This window comes from Diabrotica virgifera, chromosome 1 (genome assembly GCF_917563875.1).
Source record: "Diabrotica virgifera virgifera chromosome 1, PGI_DIABVI_V3a".
Lineage (NCBI taxonomy): Eukaryota > Metazoa > Arthropoda > Insecta > Coleoptera > Chrysomelidae > Diabrotica > Diabrotica virgifera.
The window spans coordinates 184,237,718-184,258,073 of NC_065443.1; positions in this window are offsets into that span (position 1 = coordinate 184,237,718).

Consider the following 20,356-nt stretch of genomic DNA (forward strand, 5'->3'; position numbering starts at 1 on the left):
TGCAATAAAATACAGGGTGTTCCATAAGAAAAAATATAACTTTGATAAGCCGCCATTTATTGGGACACCCTGTATATTTCAAAATAATTTTAAAATGTAGATTTTATCAACTTACAAACTACTAATTTAAAAATTTTTTCAAATCTTTTACCATTTTGCTGTAATCTTCCGTCCCGTTAGAGGTGACTCACCCTATATATATATATATATATATATATATATATATATATATATATATATATATATATACAGGGTGTCCCAGACTAACTTACCCACGCTATATCCCTTAAACGAATAGAGATTTTCGAATGGGACAAAAGGTGATATATTCTACTTGTAATACACTTTAATATGGCGTACAAAAAAATCATCCCTTAAATAGTCATCCCTTAGTTACAACCCCTAACTTAAATTTTTTTAATAGCACCCTGTATATTTTTTTATAGTTTTGGATGTGGTCTTTTATCGTCTATTCAACACATTTTTGAAAATAAAATCGGTTCGTAAGTAACCTAGAAACTATCAGTTTATTTTTGTTAAATTGTGTGTCCCAGACTAATTTATCCAGGCTATATTTCTTAAACGAATAGAGATTTTCGAATGGCACAAAAACTGATCTAGTCCATTTATAATACACTTTCATATGGCGTAGAACAAATTCATCCCCTAAATATTCATCCCTAACTTTCAGGGTGCTATTTAAAAAAATAAAGTTAGGGGTTGTAACTAAGGGATGAATATTTAGGGGATATTTTTTTCCTACGCTATATTAAAGTGTATTACAAATGTAATAGATCAGTTTTTGTCCCATTCGAAAATCTCTATTCGTTTATGAAATATAGCCTTGATAAATTAGTCTGGGACACATAATTAACAAAACTAAACTGATATTTTCTTGGTTATTTACGAACCGATTTTATTTTCAAAAAATGTGTTGAATAGACGATAGAAGACCACATCCAAAACTATAAAAAAATATACAGGGTGCTATTAAAAAAATTAAAGTTAGGGGTTGTAACTAAGGGATGATTATTTAGGGGATGATTTTTTTGTACGCCATATTAAAGTGTATTACAAGTAGAATATATCACCGTTTGTCCCATTCGAAAATCTCTATTCGTTTAAGAGATATAGCGTGGGTAATTTAGTCTGGGACACCCTGTATATAACGTCGTCAAAATAATGGTTTTTCTCAAAACCAAAATTATTCAACGCGGAGTCAAACCCGGAAAACAACAGAAAGCATATATATATATATATATATATATATATATATATATATATATATATATATATATATATACACACTACTACTATATATAATATGTAGTTGGAAATTTAAAGAGAAAAGGAGAAATGCAAATAATTGAATGGGTGATTGGAAAAAGGATAACATTCCAAATGAAAAAAAAAAACGATAAAATAGCCGGCCCCTTGATGTAAAAACATTGCTGTTGAGCGGAAAAATGATAATATTACTGGAATGTTATCGTTTATCCACGCAATGTAAAAACGTGTCGCTTAATATTATGACTATGGAACCGCTTATTTTAGTTTATTTTGCACTTTTGTCGAGTAAACACACAATGGCATTTTGTGTAATTCAGAATTAAGTTTTATGTTTATTTGTGTTAGTCTGTATGCAGCTTAAGACCATGAGCTTTAGTGTGTAGCGAGCTTAAGCTGACATCTGACAGACAAGAATGATGGCCGCTTGTTAGAGCCTTGTAAAATGTTATGTACAGCCGGTTCCTAAAAAAACTGATACGACTCTTAGTAAGATTTGATCATGTTGAGCAGTGTATTTGATTGATTTGACATTATATTGATTATGACAGACAAATAATAAAATAAACAAACAACAAACAACTGATTCATGAAAAAACTAATAAGTCTTTTAGAAAAATTTAAACGCAGGATGAAAGATTACATTATTACCGAGGGCGGAAAGCCCCTTAGAATAAACAAGCAGTTTCTATTGAATGAAATATTTGAAATTAAATATCACACCTTTTTTTATTTTCATCCATGTAACTTATTAAAATAAATATTATAGAAGTTTTCAGGGACTTTCAGCCCTCGGTAATAATGTAGCCTTTCATTCTGAGTTTAAATTTTTCAAAAATATTTATTAGTTTTTTCAGGATTCGAAAAAAATGAATACAATTAAAATACATTGAGAATTTTGACATGCGTCACAATTTTGCATTAACTCAATGTAAAATTCTAAACTGTTGAATTCCAGCTTCCCTAATTATTTGACATCAAAAGACATTAGAAACTATTTGTAGATGATTGAAATATGTATTGAAAACAACTGTTAAAATTGGTCTACGTAATTAAACATATTCCAAAATTTTGTAAAAATGTAATACATTTCAGTTTTCAGCCCAAACTTAGGCCACACACAATGCAATAATGTTCACATTTTTTAACTGTCAATATTTTTATTTTATCATCTATTGTTTAAAAACAATACAGTTGATAAGATACTCTCAGTTGCGGAGAAAGGATTAATAATAAAGATTAATAATAAAGTCTAATAACCGTGGAACAGAATAAGCCATCTGACAAATTTTAAGATTTGGCAGTGACATTGACAGTATGTAAATATTAAGTATTTATCCTTCAAAATACACTGCTCAATTTTCTACAAAATACGCGTCAAGAGTCGTATCAGTTTTTTTTGGAACCAGGTGTACAGCCGGTTCCTAAAAAAACTGATACGACTCTTAGTAAGATTTCATCATGTTGAGCAGTGTATTTGATTGATCTGACATTATATTTATTATGACAGACAAATAATAAAATAAACAAACAACAAACAACTGATTCATGAAAAAACTAATAAGTATTTTAGAAAAATTTAAACGCAGGATGAAAGATTACATTATTACCGAGGGCGAAAAGCCCCTTAGAATAAACAAGCAGTTTCTAGTGAATGAAATATTTGAAATTAAATATCACACTTTTTTTTTATTTTCATCCCTGTAACTTATTAAAATAAATATTATAGATGTTTTCAGGGTCTTTCAGCCCTCGGTAATAATGTAGTCTTTCATTCTGAGTTTAAAATTTTCAAAAATATTTATTAACTTTCGCAGGATTCGAAAAAAAAATGAATACAATTAAAATACATTGAGAATTTTGACATGCGACACAATTTTGCATTAACTCAATGTAAAATTCTAAACTGTTGAATTCCAGCTTCCCTAATTATTTGACATCAAAAGACATTAGAAACTATTTGTAGATGATTCAAATCTGTATTGAAAACAACTGTTAAAATTGGTCTACGTAATTAAACATTCCAAAATTTTGTAAAAATGTAATACATTTCAGTTTTCAGCCCAAACTTAGGCCACACACAATGCAATAATGTTCACATTTTTGAACTGTCAATATTTTTATTTTATCATCTACTGTTTAAAAACAATACAGTTGATAAGATACCCTCAGTTGCGGAGAAAGTATTAATAATAAAGATTAATAATAAAGTCTAATAACCGTGGAACAGAATAAGCTATCTGACAAATTTTAAGATTTGGCAGTGACATTGACAGTATGTAAACATTAGGTATTTATCCTTCAAAATACACTGCTCAATTTTCTACAAAATACGCGTCAAGAGTCGTATCAGTTTTTTTTGGAACCAGGTGTAGATCTTACAAAATAAAATAAAGTTATTAAAAGTACTTATTTGTATAATATCCACCATCAATAAAGTAAAACATGGCATGAGGTGTGCTTTAACCTACTTGTAAGTGGAGATTCGTAGCAGAAAATGTGTAGATACGAGAAATACCAAGGGGCGTTTATCCACTCCAGTTTGTGGAAAACCTCGAGGAAATTTGATAAAATGGAGTGCAGGGCACCAGAAGTATTTGATGTAAGCGATCCAACCAAATGGCCACGATGGAAACAAAGATTTGAAATATATCTCCTAGCAGCCGGAAAGGATTCAGCACTAGAAAAAGTTAAATTGCATTACTGTTAAACGTTTTGGGGGAAACGTGTTTAGATGTATATAATACATTTCCCAAAGACAAGAAAGACAATCTGGAGGATGTACTCAATAGTTTTCACGAGTATTTTCTCCCAAAAAGAAATGTGACAATGGAAATATTCAAATTTAATAATATTACACAAAAGGAAGACCAAACTGTGGATGCATTTGTTACAGAGCTTAAAAATCAAGCTGATAATTGTAGTTTTGTATGCCAGAATGATAAATGCAAAACATCTTATAGTGAACGCATGATAAAAGATCGAGTTGTTTTAGGTGTACATGATAAACAAGTACAACAAAAGTTGTTAAGAGAGCCTGATATGACATTACAACAAATACAGGATTATTATAAGTCAATAGAGGTGACAAAACAATATACAATATATAAAATTATTAGCAGATGATGATTCTACAGATGTTAATGTCATAAGAAAAATCAAATGCCGAAGGTGTGATGTGGAACATCCTCTCTGACAATGTCCAGCCTTTAATAAAACTTGTTCAGTGTGCCAAAGAAGAGGACATTTTGCAAAGATGTATTTTTGGAAAGATAAAAACATGTCACAAAATCAAGCCAAAAAAGTTGAGGTTGTATATCAAACAGCAGCAGCTGCACAAACGAGTAAAGTGGAAACTGTAAGTACTGAAGATCACCTTTCTCTTGAGTATCATGTTTTTATTTGGGAAAGCAAACAATATAATAATATTTCAAGTTGGTATGAAAGCCTTAGAATTATTGATAAAAATATTGTATTTAAGCTTGACTCGGGGGCTGAGTCAAGCATTTTGCCATTAAAATATTTTAAATTGGTGAGGCTAGATCAAAAAGATATAACCCCATCATCAATAACCATTGTCTCATATGGAAATTTTAAATCAAAGCCTTTAGGTTGTGCTACTTTAAAATGTTGTTATAAAAATCAAGTTAAAAATGTTCAGTTTCTTATTGTAGATCTAAATACAGAACCTCTTCTAGGATTATCAGATTGTATTGAATTTAACATGATTTCATGTACAAATACAGTGCAAAATAAGTTATTTAATTCAAAGTTACTTTGCCAGAAAATATTAATGAATTACATAAAACATTTCCAAAAGTTTTTGAGGGGTTAGGTTGTATTCCAGGCATGGTTGACATTAAATTAAAACCTGATGCAAAGCCAGTTATAGAGTCAATAGAGTCTACGGCTTGGTCTGGAATAAACTGGCGTCTGATCGACCTATGGAGGAGCGGTACGGCAAGGGATAAGAGCTTGCAGCTTGCTGATACTCCTCCATAGATCCCAACCGAAGGGCGTTGACGCCTAAGAACGGTATATATATATATATATATATATATATATATATATATATATATATATATATATATATATATATATATATATATATATCAAATAGATGAAATAGAGAATGTGGAAAAATCCCCTTACGAACAATTCACACATCCACCATTTCAAATTCACCAAATATATATATATATATATATATATATATATATATATATATATATATATATATATATATATATATATATATATATATATATATTTATGTTACACTTGAAGTTTCCGCGGGAGCTATATGTGCTTTCTGTTGTTTTCCGGGTTTGACTCCGCGTTGAATAATTTTGGTTTTGAGAAAAACCATTATTTTCACGACGTTTCGGCAAGACCTCACTTGCCATTGTCAAGTCAGGTAGTTCCGCTTCTCGCTGCTGCTTGAAGTAAACTGAATTCTTACTCACGATACCGTCACTTATGTAGTTGATCCTGATGGGCTGCTTGTCCTGCGCGAACTCTGGCTCTTGTTATTGGTCCAGTGTAGATTGCAGTCGCCGGAGGGATGTTACGCGTAGATGTTGCGGCCTGATTTATTTTGGTCTTTTTCGTCAGTACCGTTTTCCATGTTGTAGGAAGCCGTTGCGCATCATCTCTTTGGTTTAAGCCGTTGGGATTTCTTTCTATTTCTATCGATTCTCTGATTTCCCGTTTTCTTTTTATTTCAATGTTAGCTAACATCGTTGTTTGGTTCAGGTTTATTGTATGTCCTGTGTTTGCGACATGTTGAGCCAGGGATGACGTGGTTTCTCCCCTTTCGATAGCATTTCGGTGTTCTTCTCGTCTTACATGGATTCTTCGGTGTACGACTTTCCACAATCCCCACACAGAATCTCGTATACGCCTTGACTTTCTAACGATATTTTGGTTTTTGGTGTTGGTAAAATAGTTGAGGTCTTTCTATCCGTATTAAATATCGTTTCTATGTTGTGTTTTCTCAGCACTCTCCCTATTTTCTCTCTCGTACCCTTTACATATGGTAGAATGGTTTTGCCGATCGGTTTATCGTCTTCTGTAGGGTCCTTAACTCTTCTTCGAGCATTTTGAGCTTTTTCGATGGTGTATGTTGAGAAGCCGTTTTCGACAACGACCGCTACCATCCAGTATATTCTACCACGTGGAATCAACACGAGGCTACGCCGCGTCGCAGCGTTGAACATTCTGGACCTAATTGCGACGTATTGGACAGCAAGATCAGCAATTATAAAATTATAAAACACCATGTAAAAATCAATATTTTTCAGTCTGATTAAAATCTCTAAATAAAAGTCTAATTTAAATGTTAAAGTAAAGTCTGATTTTAAGACCCAGCCCCAGGGAAACCGTTGCAGAGTTCACCCGAGGGAATTAGCAGTTAGAAATAGAAGTTAGGAGCCTTCAGGAGCAAAGGAATGCACATCGGCATCGTCTTTATCCTGTAAGCGATTTTTATTATTACTTAGAATTAAGAAGATTAAATTTTTTGAGAGAGATAATATTAAATCAGACTCCTCTGCTAAAAGCTAAAAACAAAGATTGAATAGATTAATAGAAAGATTAAAATAAATTAGAAATATCTCTTCTAAGTCCTTAGATTGACTTTAGAGCCAGATTTAGAAACTTATTTAAAGAAAAATTTGAATAGCTTAATAAATACTATATATTAATAAACACTAGAGATTAATAGATAGATAATAAGCAATTTAAGATTGATATATTTGAAATTTACTATACATATTTATTTGACTATTGACTATATATATTGAAATTTAAAAATAAAATATGGCAGTTCCACAATTTGACGTAAAACATTTATGCATTCTTCCAATTTCGACGGAAACCCAAATGAATTATATGAATTTATTAAAGTTTCTACAATACTTCTAAACCATTATTATGATAGACTAAATGCAGCTAATATCCAAAATAAATTTTTGCTTCATGGTATTATAAGTAAATTAACAGGAAGAGCCAAAGAAGTTATATCTGTATATGGATGCGAAACTTTTGATGAAATAAAAAATGCAATAATTCAAAATTTTGGAGACCAGAGAGGCGAAAATTCGCTTACAAGGGACCTAGTAAATCTAAGACAAGGTTCAACAGAATCTATCATGCATTTTTACGAAAAAATAATTGGACTTTTAAGCTGTATCAACAATTACTTAGAATTACACACCGTAAATGCCGACATTAAAAGGAGCAAACAAGAATTTTTCCGTCAACAAGCTCTCACAACATTTTTAGCAGGCCTACGAGAACCAATGGGCTCTGTTATCAGAGCAATGAGACCAAGAAGTCTAGCCACGGCGATACAATACGTACAGGAAGAAAATAATGTTCGATATCTTCAAAAAAATCAAATAAGTCAACCTTCAACATCAGTAAGAAACGAAAATTATCAAGAACGCCGACCTCAGAGACAGCAAATGTCTGTACCTGTCCAAAAACCATTTTATCAACAGCCAAATTTTGCACCTCCGCAATGACAGCAACCAATCAGAAAATTCTACCCACAGAATCAGTTTCAACAACCACATCGACAACAAAACTTCAACCAATTTAGACAAAATTCAAACCCTCCAGCATTCAGGACCCAGAACCAGTCAAATGTATGGGCACCCAAACCTGGACAGTCAAAACAGCCTAGACCAACACCTATGAGTGGAATAACAGAAACCACAACCAGAGATCGTCAAAATTTTACACCAAATTACTGAGCACAGCCAAAATTCACCGTAGAAGAACTTTACAATATACAATGCCGCAGAGATGAGCAAGAAGAGAATGACAACTACAATAATTACTACGAACCTGAATATGACAATTTTCTACAAAATACATACGAAAACCAACCAACCGAATACGAAGAAAACGTAAATTTTCGAGAGAACCCACCAGAAGCAGCCGAAACGTAATTGAACTTCATTCATTTCCCGACAAGAAGGAGCTACCTTACATTGAAATTTCTGAGCCTTCTTTACGACTTTTAATCGATACAGGATCCACAAAGTCATTTCTTAATCCAGAAATAGCTTCTTATTTTCCAAATTATATAAAACACGAACCCTTCGTCGTCACATCAATTTTTCAAAATTATTCCCAAAAATATTGTGCTGAAATTCCTTCATTTTCAGAATTTAATTCTGACAACAAAATGAAATGTTATCTCTTCAAGTTTCACAAAACTTTCGATGGTCTTATTGGCCTCGACAATCTAAAACTCTTCGAAGCCCAATTAAACTTTCCTAAATCACTTCTAGTTACAAAAGATTCTACAATTCCCATCAAATATTATGAAACAAACAAAACACAATTTTATTCCATCCATTTGGAACCAAATTCAATTAGCCAAGTCAAAATCCCAGTCAAATAAGAAAAAGGAACCATCATTATTCCAACTCAAAAGGTACAAGGCGTCGTAGTACGAGAAGCCCTTACTAACGCCGAGAACCACCTCGCCTGGATCGAAATTGCCAACTTCACGTCAGAACCATTCACCTTTCTCTTATGGAACCACTCGAAAGCCAGGAAATAGACATTCAAGATTTCCATGTATATTCCATGGAAACAACCTCCGAACCAGACTACAGACAAGATATCGACGACTTAATTAAAACCGAACATCTTAACGAAGAAGAAGAGGATCAAGTTCGCCAGCTATGCCGAAAATTCTCCGATATATTCCACCAACCAGACACTCCTCTCAGCTTTACTAACGAAGTTAAACACCACATCAGAACCAAGGATGAAGAGCCTGTATATACGAAATCATACCGGTATCCGTATGTGCACAAAGAAGAAGTAAAGAAACAAATTTCTTCAATGTTAGAGCAAGGGATCATTCGACCAAGCCAATCGCCATGGTCCTCGCCCATTTGGATTGTGGCAAAGAAACCAGATTCATCCGGTAAAATAAAGTGGAGGATAGTGGTAGATTATAGGAAGGTCAACGAGAAGACAATTGACGATCGATACAGAATTCCTCACATTAGCGATATTTTGGACAAATTGGGAAGATGTCAATATTTTACGACCCTCGACTTAGCGAGCGGATTTCATCAAATCGAGATGGCTGAAGAAGACATTCCCAAAACAGCATTTAATGTGGAAAATGGACACTATGAATATTTAAGAATGCCATTTGGACTTAAGAACGCTCCGTCCACGTTCCAACGTATGATGGACAACGTATTGAAGGGACTTCAAGGAGAAATATGTCTCGTCTATATGGATGACGTAATAGTATACTCAACATCACTACAGGAACACATAGTAAATCTCACAAAAGTATTCCAACGATTGAGAGAAGCCCGACTAAAAATCCAAGTTGACAAATGCGAATTCTTAAAAAAGCAAGTTAATTTTCTGGGACACGTAGTCACACAAGAAGGAATAAAACCGAATCCAGCGAAAATTGAAGCAATAGAAAAATATCCAATACCGAAAACAGCAAAAGAAATTAGAGGATTCCTTGGACTCTTGGAATATTACAGAAAATTTATTCGAGACTTCGCAAAAATCACAAAACCTCTAACAAGATGCTTAAAAAAGGACGCAAAGATCGAACATACACCCGAATTTGTAGAATGTTTTGAAACATGCAGAAAATTATTAATGAATGAGCCTTTATTGCAATATCCAGATTTTTCCAAACCGTTTAACCTCACAACAGATGCCAGCAATTTTGCTATCGGAGCAGTACTTTCCCAAGGACCAGTTGGCAGTGATAAACCAATTGCCTTCGCTTCCAGGACACTAAATGAAACTGAGACCAAATACTCAACAATAGAAAAGGAAATGCTAGCAATGGTGTGGGCAACTAAATATTTCCGACCCTACCTATTTGGAAGAAAATTTAAAATACTTTCAGACCACCGTCCCTTGCAATATCTATTTTCCCTAAAGAAACCCAACTCCAAACTAGTACGTTGGAGATTAAAATTAGAAGAATTTGACTACGAGGTCTCGAATCGAAATACACACAAAGAAAACTAAGGACATCGATTCACAAATTAAGGAAGTCTTTGATGATTTAGTAGACATGGAAGACGATGGATGGTCAACGATTAATAATCCAGATGCAGATCGAATAATCGACGAGATTGTAGAAGAAAAAGCAACAGAATTAATCCCAAAAAACATCCCAGAAGACACTGTTGAAAACGAAGATCAAAACAAAATCCACAAGGAAAAGAAAAAGTTTTCCTGTAGTTGGCTGTATACCATCAATCACAAAATTGGAAAGAAATCCTTTGTAAAAGGTATAAAAATTTTTTTTATTAAAAATCCCTTAAAAGGGGCTACATCACAACAAAACGTTTTCGATTTTTATAAAAAATCATCATCAGTGTTCGATAAACTGGATGCTAGCTGAGCCACAAAAGAAAAATATCTGGGTAAAAACCCTTTACATAAAATATAGATGCCTTAAAAGTGCATACTTCAATAAAAAGGCCTGTGATGGTCACATGGCAAACAGGATAATGACCTAAGGTAAAGTATACAGGTTTCCCAACACGTGGGATCCAAATTGAGTTGATCACATTTCAATGACTTGCCATTAATGAGAAAGCCAGAAATGACTTTCAATGAGTTGCCATTAAGTCATTGAAATGTGATCAACTCAATTTGGATCCCACGTGTTGGGAAACCTGTATACTTTACCTTAGGGCATTATCCTGTTTGCCATGTGGCCATCACAGGCCTTTTTATTGAAGTATGCACTTTTAAGGCATCTATATTTTATGTAAAGGGTTTTTACCCAGATATTTTTCTTTTGTGGCTCAGCTAGCATCCAGTTTATCGAACACTGATGATTTCTTATAAAAATCGAAAACGTTTTGTTGTGATGTAGCCCCTTTTAAGGGATTTTTAATAAAAAAAATTTTTATACCTTTTACAAGGGATTTCTTTCCAATTTTGAAGATCAAAACATCCCAGAAGACAATGTTGAAAACGAAGATCAAAACATGGATGAAGACGGAAATGAAACAATACATACAGCAGTAGAAAACCCAATAGGGAACTTGCATAAATTTTTAAATTCGAAAAAAATGTTATAAATCACAAGACAACATAATTTAAAACATGTATCAAAGATAAAAAAGTTTTGTTTGTCTTTCGTTTGGCCCCTAAAGACGATTAAAAATTCAAATTAAAACAGGTGGTCCAAAATGCGTCGTGATTTCACTTGGTTTTACATGTACATTTTTCCAATAAAGTAAACAGAATTTTAAATTAGACGTTATAAACGTCAGTAGAAAATACATTTATGTGACGTTACAAGTGTTTTTGATCGTTAGACCTATTCATAGAAAATTTGTACTTTTACAAAATGGTTTTATTTTCAATAGTAAACCTTCGTTCCTTTCCTTCAAAAACAGTATAAAACTACAATTTTAACAAACTGGTATATATTATTACAATGATATACGATAAATGTCATTAGAATATAAATATTTTTGACTTATTCCACGACGATGATCTTGCCAAATACCCAAGTAGGTGGAGGCCAATAAACTAAAGAAGGAGAAGAAGAATATACCTAAATATAAGGTTGTGTCTAGGTATACGCTAACGTGTACGCAAATAAAAAAGTTAGTGTCAGTGATTTCTTATTTTTATTTGTTTAGTGTTTGTTTTTAAATTAACTACGGAGTGTGGACAATTATTTAGTTCTTTTAATGAGTTTAAGAACATTTTAAAACAGTACGAAAAAGATAAGAGACTATAAATTAATATATATTTTTTTTAGTTATAAATGAAATAGTATTACCGTAAAAGATTAAAATATAAGGAAGACCTAAAGCTTTCACAATAATAATTAACTTGTTCTGAAGCTATTATCCTTGTGGCATTTTTGTAATCAACTATTCTAAATGAGAACTAAGCCACAATTTAACTAAAAAATTGATTTTATTAACGTTTCGTCTTCTAAACCGGATGTCGTTGTCAAAATACAAAATATTATTAAATTAAACAAAAATGTTTTGTTGCTTAGTAAAAAATTTTTTCTAATAATTTATTTAATCTGACTAATTTTTGTATTTTGACAATGACATCCGATTTGGACGTCTAAACGTTAATAAAATATTTTTTTTAGTTAAATTGTGGCTTATTTTGCATTTAGAATAGTTGATTATAATAATTCACTTACGTATAAAAATTATTTTAACAATATTTTGTACCTACATGTCATGTAAACTAAATACATATAATTATTTTGCTAACCTAAATATATACTTTTATATTATACATTGATTTATTACAATTAAGTTTGAAACATCTGAATAGTTCTGCTTCCCTTCCCTTAACAAATATGTTTCTATCAAACAAACACTAAACATATCAAAATAGCATGTACCAAAATATATAGTCACTGCGCAAGCTAAATAATGACGTCACTGGCTTGATGAAGTTTAATTCGCGTCTACCTAACTTTTTTATTTGCGTACACGTTATCGTGTACCTAGACACAGCGAAATATAACCATAATAAAAACTAATGCAAAACTATGTGACGTCACGGGCCGTTTGAACTACTTTATACCGCAGAAGACTTTAAATATGTATTTCTAAGTTATTACGAGTTTTTGAAGCGTGAAATTTTGGAAATCTCATTTTTAAACAAAACTGAACATTATTATCTAATAAAAAAAATGTGCAAGTTCCCTATTCTTGGTATACCTATTTCGGAAAAACCACTTAACTTCTACAATAACCAAATTATAGTCAAAATCGTCAACTACAATCCACGACCTCCAGCGATTATACAAACCTTTCCGAATAAAAGACTTTATCATATCCAGCTATCGAAAGATCAGTTAAAAGCTGATACCATAAAAATTTTTAAGGAACACCTCAACCCGAAAAAGAAGTATGCAATTTTATTTGAAGCAGAAGAAGAAATTTTTGCAGAAATTTGCGAAATTATCAGAAAAACTTTCAAAAACAACGCATATGACTTAGTAAAATGTAATCTTTTATTGGAAGATGTTAATCTAGAAGAACAACAAAAAGAAATTATAAAAAACTATCATGAAGGTAAAACGAACCATAGAGGAATAGCTGAAACAGAAAGCCAAATAAGAAGAAGATATTACTGGCCTAATATGAAGAAAGACATAGAAGATATCATAAACTTCTGCGATATATGTCAAGAAAATAAATATGACAGACTTCCTCCCAAACCAAAATTTATGGTTACACCAACTCCCACTAAACCACTGGAAATAGTTCACATCGATTTATTCCAGGCTGATGAACAGAAGTTTCTAACCATAATAGACGCATTTTCGAAGTATGGACAAGCCTATCCAATAAATGGAGGAAACGCAATCAATGTACTCAACGCCCTACTAATTTTTATAACCCATCATGGACTCCCAACAATGATAGTAGCCGATAATGGTACAGAATTCAAAAATGGAGTAATACAAGAATTTGTAGACTCTCATAAAATCTCAATCCACTATACGACACCAGAGAATCCGCAATCCAACGGGATGATTGAGAGATTTCATTCTACATTAATCGAACATCTTCGAATCCTAAGGAACACCAAGGCAAAGCTCCCGATAAAAGAACAAATGCTATACGCTATAATTAGGTACAATAATTCCATACATTCCGCAACGAAGTTACGACCCATTGACATATTAAACGGCCATATCGACGCAAAAGATCCCTTTGACGTTGACATACAGAAAGTAATACTGAATAATTATATTCAAAATCATAGAGAGATAACAAAGGAATTATACAAGGAAGTAAATCAGCATATACAAGAAAATGAAAATAAAGTGATCGAAAATAGAAACAAATCGAGACAAGACCCTATTACGTATAAACCAAGTACAAAAATTTATACCCGAAAAACAGTCACTAGGAATAGAATTTTCCACGATATTCTGCAAAACTTATAAAGAAAAATAACGAAGTTACTGTAAAAACATCAAAAGCTACAGTACATAAGAAGAACATAAAACATCAACCTAAATCAAAAACTAATTCGGAACCTTCCCCACAAGATCAGCCAGACGATAGGAAAGAAATTAAAGATAAAGAAATTGAAAAACAAACCAGAAATAATTCCCCTCAACCTGGGACAAGCAAGGATTTAGATTACTAACAGACAACAAAAAAAAATGATAAAGAAAAAAATAAATTTAACTTTTCAAAATATCCAGAGCTATTAAATTCAAGAGCAAACGTTCCAGATAAATCGCGAATAGTTCCCAAAAATTAGGACTACAGAAATTCAAACTATTCAGGATAGACCACATCCCTTTAGAAAAAATCCATAAACTCTCCGAAGGAAGAAGAACATCCAGAAAAAATAACCCAAAATTATGGAACCATAGCCATAGCCATTTTTTGGTTAACTCCTGTATAGATTTTTATTAAAATTATTTGCCTTGTATATGTTACAGATACAAAAAACAAATTCTAGCAACGAAATTCCAAGAGATGCCAATCCAAAAGTTTTGTTCATCCCTTACAAAACTTCTTCAGGGGATGGAGTAGTTATAGTACAACGACCGCTACCATCCAGTATATTCTACCACGTGGAATCAACACGAAGCTACGCCGCGTCGCAGCGTTGAACATTCTGGACCTAATTGCGACGTATTGGACAGCAAGATCAGCAATTATAAAATTATAAAACACCATGTAAAAATCAATATTTTTCAGTCTGATTAAAATCTCTAAATAAAAGTCTAATTTAAATGTTAAAGTAAAGTCTGATTTTAAATTATTGAGTTGTATCTAAAATCTTTGTTTGTCGAAATAAAAGCTTTAATTGTGAAGTTCAGTTTTTTAAAAAAGTGTTTTTCCAAAGAACATTCATAATTCGCTGTTTTCACATTATGCATTTCTTCATTTTTATGTTCTTGGTCTGTCAGTCTTTCGGATCTTGTAATCAAGGTTTTGATGGCTGAATGTAATTGTGTAGGATGGTGGTGTGAAGCAGCATTTAGATATCTATCGGTATGTGTCGGTTTCCGATACACTGTATGGCCTATGTGTCCGTCTTGTTTCTTTATTATTAACACATCTAAGAATGGTATTTGGTCGTTTTCTTCCAGTTCCATAGTAAACTGAATTTTATGGTGGATATTGTTGATGTGTTCTAAAAAGCCTTTAGTTTTTCTTCTCCGTGGGTCCAGATGATAAAAGTGTCATCCACGTATCTAAGCCAAAGTTTAGGTTTGTATTCAGCTGTTTCTATTGCCCGCTGTTCTATTTCCTTCATAAACAAGTTCGCTATTACTGGTGACAGTGGGGAACCCATCGGTGCTCCCTCAACTTGTTTATATCTTTGTTTCTTATAGATGAAATATGTGTTATTTAAACAGTGTTTGGTTAGGTTTAGAGTATCCGGTGATATTGGATACTTTTTGCTTATGATGTCCAGTGATTCATCTATAGGAACATTCGTGAAAAGTGAGACTACATCGAAGCTGACTAGTAAATGTCCCGGCTCAAGAGTCACACCTTTTATACGTTCGATGAAGTGGCTCGCGTTCTTGACGTAAGAATCCGCTTCCTCCGCGTATGGTTGCAGCTGTTGAGCCAGAAATTTTGCCAGCGGTTGTAGGGGAGATCCGATGGAGCTCACAATTGGTCGCAGTGGTAATCCTGCCTTGTGTACCTTGGGTAGGCCGTAAAATTTTGGGCATCTTGATGACTTCTCTCTAGGTATGAGATGGACCTGTTGTTCTTTCTTGATATTTGAGGCTTTGATCTTGGCTTTTGTTATTTTCTCTAAATATGTTGTCGAGTCTGACGAGATGCTTTGATAGGTTGTATTGTCCTTTTCATGAGCATTTTTCAGTGCGTAACAAATGATAGGAAAAAGGGTAAGTCCGTGATAATACACATTTATGACATTTATTCTAACATGACATTTTAGTTAAATCTGACAGTTGTCACATTTTATTTTCAATTTGGAATAAAAACAAATCAAATGTGTTTCTTGCATTTATAAAATGGTATTTTCTTTGATTTGTATAGTCTTATAAATTATACAGATTATATTTGTAATATTATTATCTAATTAAAAAAAATTTTTTTTTTATTATGGCGCCATCTATCGACAACTAGAATAACTAGAATAAATGTTATAAATGTCACCGACTAAATGTAATCACCGACGTGTTTTTTTCTGTCACATACAATTTAATGCGTTAGAAAGAAATCGAAAAACTGTGACGCACTGAAAGATGATCATGAGAAAAAGAATATCATTTAAGATGTCGTTTATTTTTGTTTCGTAGTCTTGAATATTCATCACTACCGTAGCGTTGCCTTTGTCAGCTGGAACCACGATGATTTCTTTGTTGTTCTTCAAATTATGTAAGGCTTCTTTCTCTTCCCGTGTTAAATTTCTTTTTGGTGGTTTAGCTGTTCTTAATATCTTTGATACGTCTTGGCGTATGATCTCGGCTGTTTCTGTTGGGAGATTAGTAATTGTAGTCTCTACCTCAGTAATGATATTTTCTACGGGAATGTGTGTAGGTGCAACAGCAAAATTGAAACCTTTTGCAAGGACACTATTCGTGGCTTCATCCAGTGTCAGATTTGAAAAGTTATATACTAATTTGTCTGTTTCTATTTGTGATTTTTCTTTCTTTTTTGGCCGCTGTTGTAGTAAAAAATTTTCAAACTTTTTAATTTGTTTGGTCTTAGTGAGATCAGCATCTGTTTCTGCTCGAAAGTTTGTCAGTTGTTCAAAGAAATTCCATAATGTTGGATGGATTGTGTTACTTAGTTTACGATGCAGCTGTAATGATTCTGGATTCATTTTGTCGATGTCTCGTCTGGTATCATGGATCGCTTCTCTAATAAGCGCCAGGCTTGCCCTTCTTAAAATGTTTTTCGTTTTATAGTTGTTTTTGTGAAAAGTGAGCTTCATACAAGTGGTATAATGCTTTCGTCACGGCAGCCTCAAATATCAAGAAAGAACAACAGGTCCATCTCATACCTAGAGAGAAGTCATCAAGATGCCCAAAATTTTACGGCCTACCCAAGGTACACAAGGCAGGATTACCACTGCGACCAATTGTGAGCTCCATCTGATCTCCCCTACAACCGCTGGCAAAATTTCTGGCTCAACAGCTGCAACAATACGCGGAGGAAGCGGATTCTTACGTCAAGAACGCGAGCCACTTCATCTAACGTATAAAAGGTGTGACTCTTGAGCCGGGACATTTACTAGTCAGCTTCGATGTAGTCTCACTTTTCACGAATGTTCCTATAGATGAATCACTGGACATCACAAGCAAAAAGTATCCAATATCACCGGTTACTCTAAACCTAACCAAACACTATTTAAATAACACATATTTCATCTATAAGAAAAAAGATATAAACAAGTTGAGGGAGCACCGATGGGTTCCCCACTGTCACCAGTAATAGCGAACTTGTTTATGAAGGAAATAGAACAGCGGGCAATAGAAACAGCTGAATACAAACCTAAACTTTGGCTTAGATACGTGGATGACACTTTTATCATCTGGACCCACGGAGAAGAAAAACTAAAGGAATTTTTAGAACACATCAACAATATCCACCATAAAATTCAGTTTACTATGGAACTGGAAGAAAACGACCAAATACTATTCTTAGATGTGTTAATCATAAAGAAACAAGACGGACACATACGCCATACAGTGTATCGGAAACCGACACATACCGATAGATATCTAAATGCTGCTTCACACCACCATCCTGCACAATTACATTCAGGCATCAAAACCTTAATTACAAGATCCGAAAGACTGACAGACCAAGAACATCAAAATGAAGAAATGCATAATGTGAAAACAGCGTTAAGAGAAAACGGCTTCTCAACATACACCATCGAAAAAGCTCAAAATGCTCGAAGAAGAGTTAAGGACCATACAGAAGACGATAAACCGATCGGCAAAACCATTCTACCATATGTAAAGGGTACGACAGAAAAATAGGGAGAGTGCTGAGAAAACACAACATAGAAACGATATTTAATACGGATAGAAAGATCTCAACTATTTTACCAACACCAAAAACCAAAATATCGTTAGAAAGTCAAGGCGTATACGAGATTCCGTGTGGGGATTGTGGAAATTCGTACATTGGACAGACCAACCGAAGAATCCATGTAAGGCGAGAAGAACACCGAAATGCTATCGAAAGGGGAGAAACCACGTCATCCCTGACTCGACATGTCGCAAACACAGGACATACAATAAACCTGAACCAAACAACGATGTTAGCTAACATCGAAATAAAAAGAAAACGGGAAATCAGAGAATCGATAGAAATTGAAAGAAATCCCAACGGCTTAAACCAAAGAGATGATGCGCAACGGCTTCCTACAACATGGAAAACGGTACTGAAGAAAAAGACCAAAATAAATCAGGCCGCAACATCTACGCGTAACATCCCTCCGGCGACTGCAATCTACACTGGACCTATAACAAGAGCCAGAGTTCGCGCAGGACAAGCAGCCCCATCAGGATCAACTACATAAGTGACGGTATCGTGAGTAAGAATTCAGTTTACTTCAAGCAGCAGCGAGAAGCGGAACTACCTGACTTGACAATGGCAAGTGAGATCTTGCCGAAACGTCGTCAAAATAATGGTTTTTGTCAAAACCAAAATTATTCAACGCGGAGTCAAACCCAGAAAACAACAGAAAGCACATATAGCTCCCGCGGAAACTTCAAGTGTAACATAATTAACCTCTACGGGGAGGAAATTCTACCAGACATCAGAAGATACGAAAAACTACTATCGAAACGAAGGACGTTGTTATGCAACCTTACGTTTTTAGAACGCTGCCGTGACGAAAGCATTATACCGACTTGTATGAAGCTCACTTTTCACAAAAACAACTATAAAACGAAAAACATTTTAAGAAGGGCAAGCCTGGCTCTTATTAGAGAAGCGATCCATGATACCAGACGAGACATCAACAAAATGAATTCAGAATCATTACAGCTGCATCTTAAACTAAGTAACACAATCCATCCAACATTATGGAATTTCTTTGAACAACTGACAAACTTTCGAGCAGAAACAGATGCTGATCTCACTAAGACCAAACAAATTAAAAAGTTTGAAAATTTGTTACTACAACAGCGGCCAAAAAAGAAAGAAAAATCACAAATAGAAACAGACAAATTAGTATATAACTTTTCAAATCTGACACTGGATGAAGCCACAAATAGTGTTCTTGCAAAAGGTTTCAATTTTGCTGTTGCACCTACACACATTCCCGTAGAAAATATCATTACTGAGGTAGAGACTACAATTACTAATCTCCCAACAGAAACAGCTGAGATCATACGCCAAGACGTATCAAAGATATTAAGAACAGCTAAACCACCAAAAAGAAATTTAACACGGGAAGAGAAAGAAGCCTTACATAATTTGAAGAACAACAAAGAAATCATCGTGCTTCCAGCTGACAAAGGCAACGCTACGGTAGTGATGAATATTCAAGACTACGAAACAAAAATAAACGAGATCTTAAATGATACAACCTATCAAAGCATCTCGTCAGACCCGACAACATATTTAGAGAAAATAACAAAAGCCAAGATCAAAGCCTCAAATATCAAGAAAGAACAACAGGTCCATCTCACACCTAGAGAGAAGTCATCAAGATGCCCAAAATTTTACGGCCTACCCAAGGTACACAAGGCAGGATTACCACTGCGACCAATTGTGAGCTCCATCGGATCTCCCCTCCAACCGCTGGCAAAATTTCTGGCTCAACAGCTGCAACCATACGCGGAGGAAGCGGATTCTTACGTCAAGAACGCGAGCCACTTCATCGAACGTATAAAAGGTGTGACTCTTGAGACGGGACATTTACTAGTCAGCTTCGATGTAGTCTCACTTTTCACGAATGTTCCTATAGATGAATCACTGGACATCATAAGCAAAAAGTATCCAATATCACCGTATACTCTAAACCTAACCAAACACTGTTTAAATAACACATATTTCATCTATAAGGAACAAAGATATAAACAAGT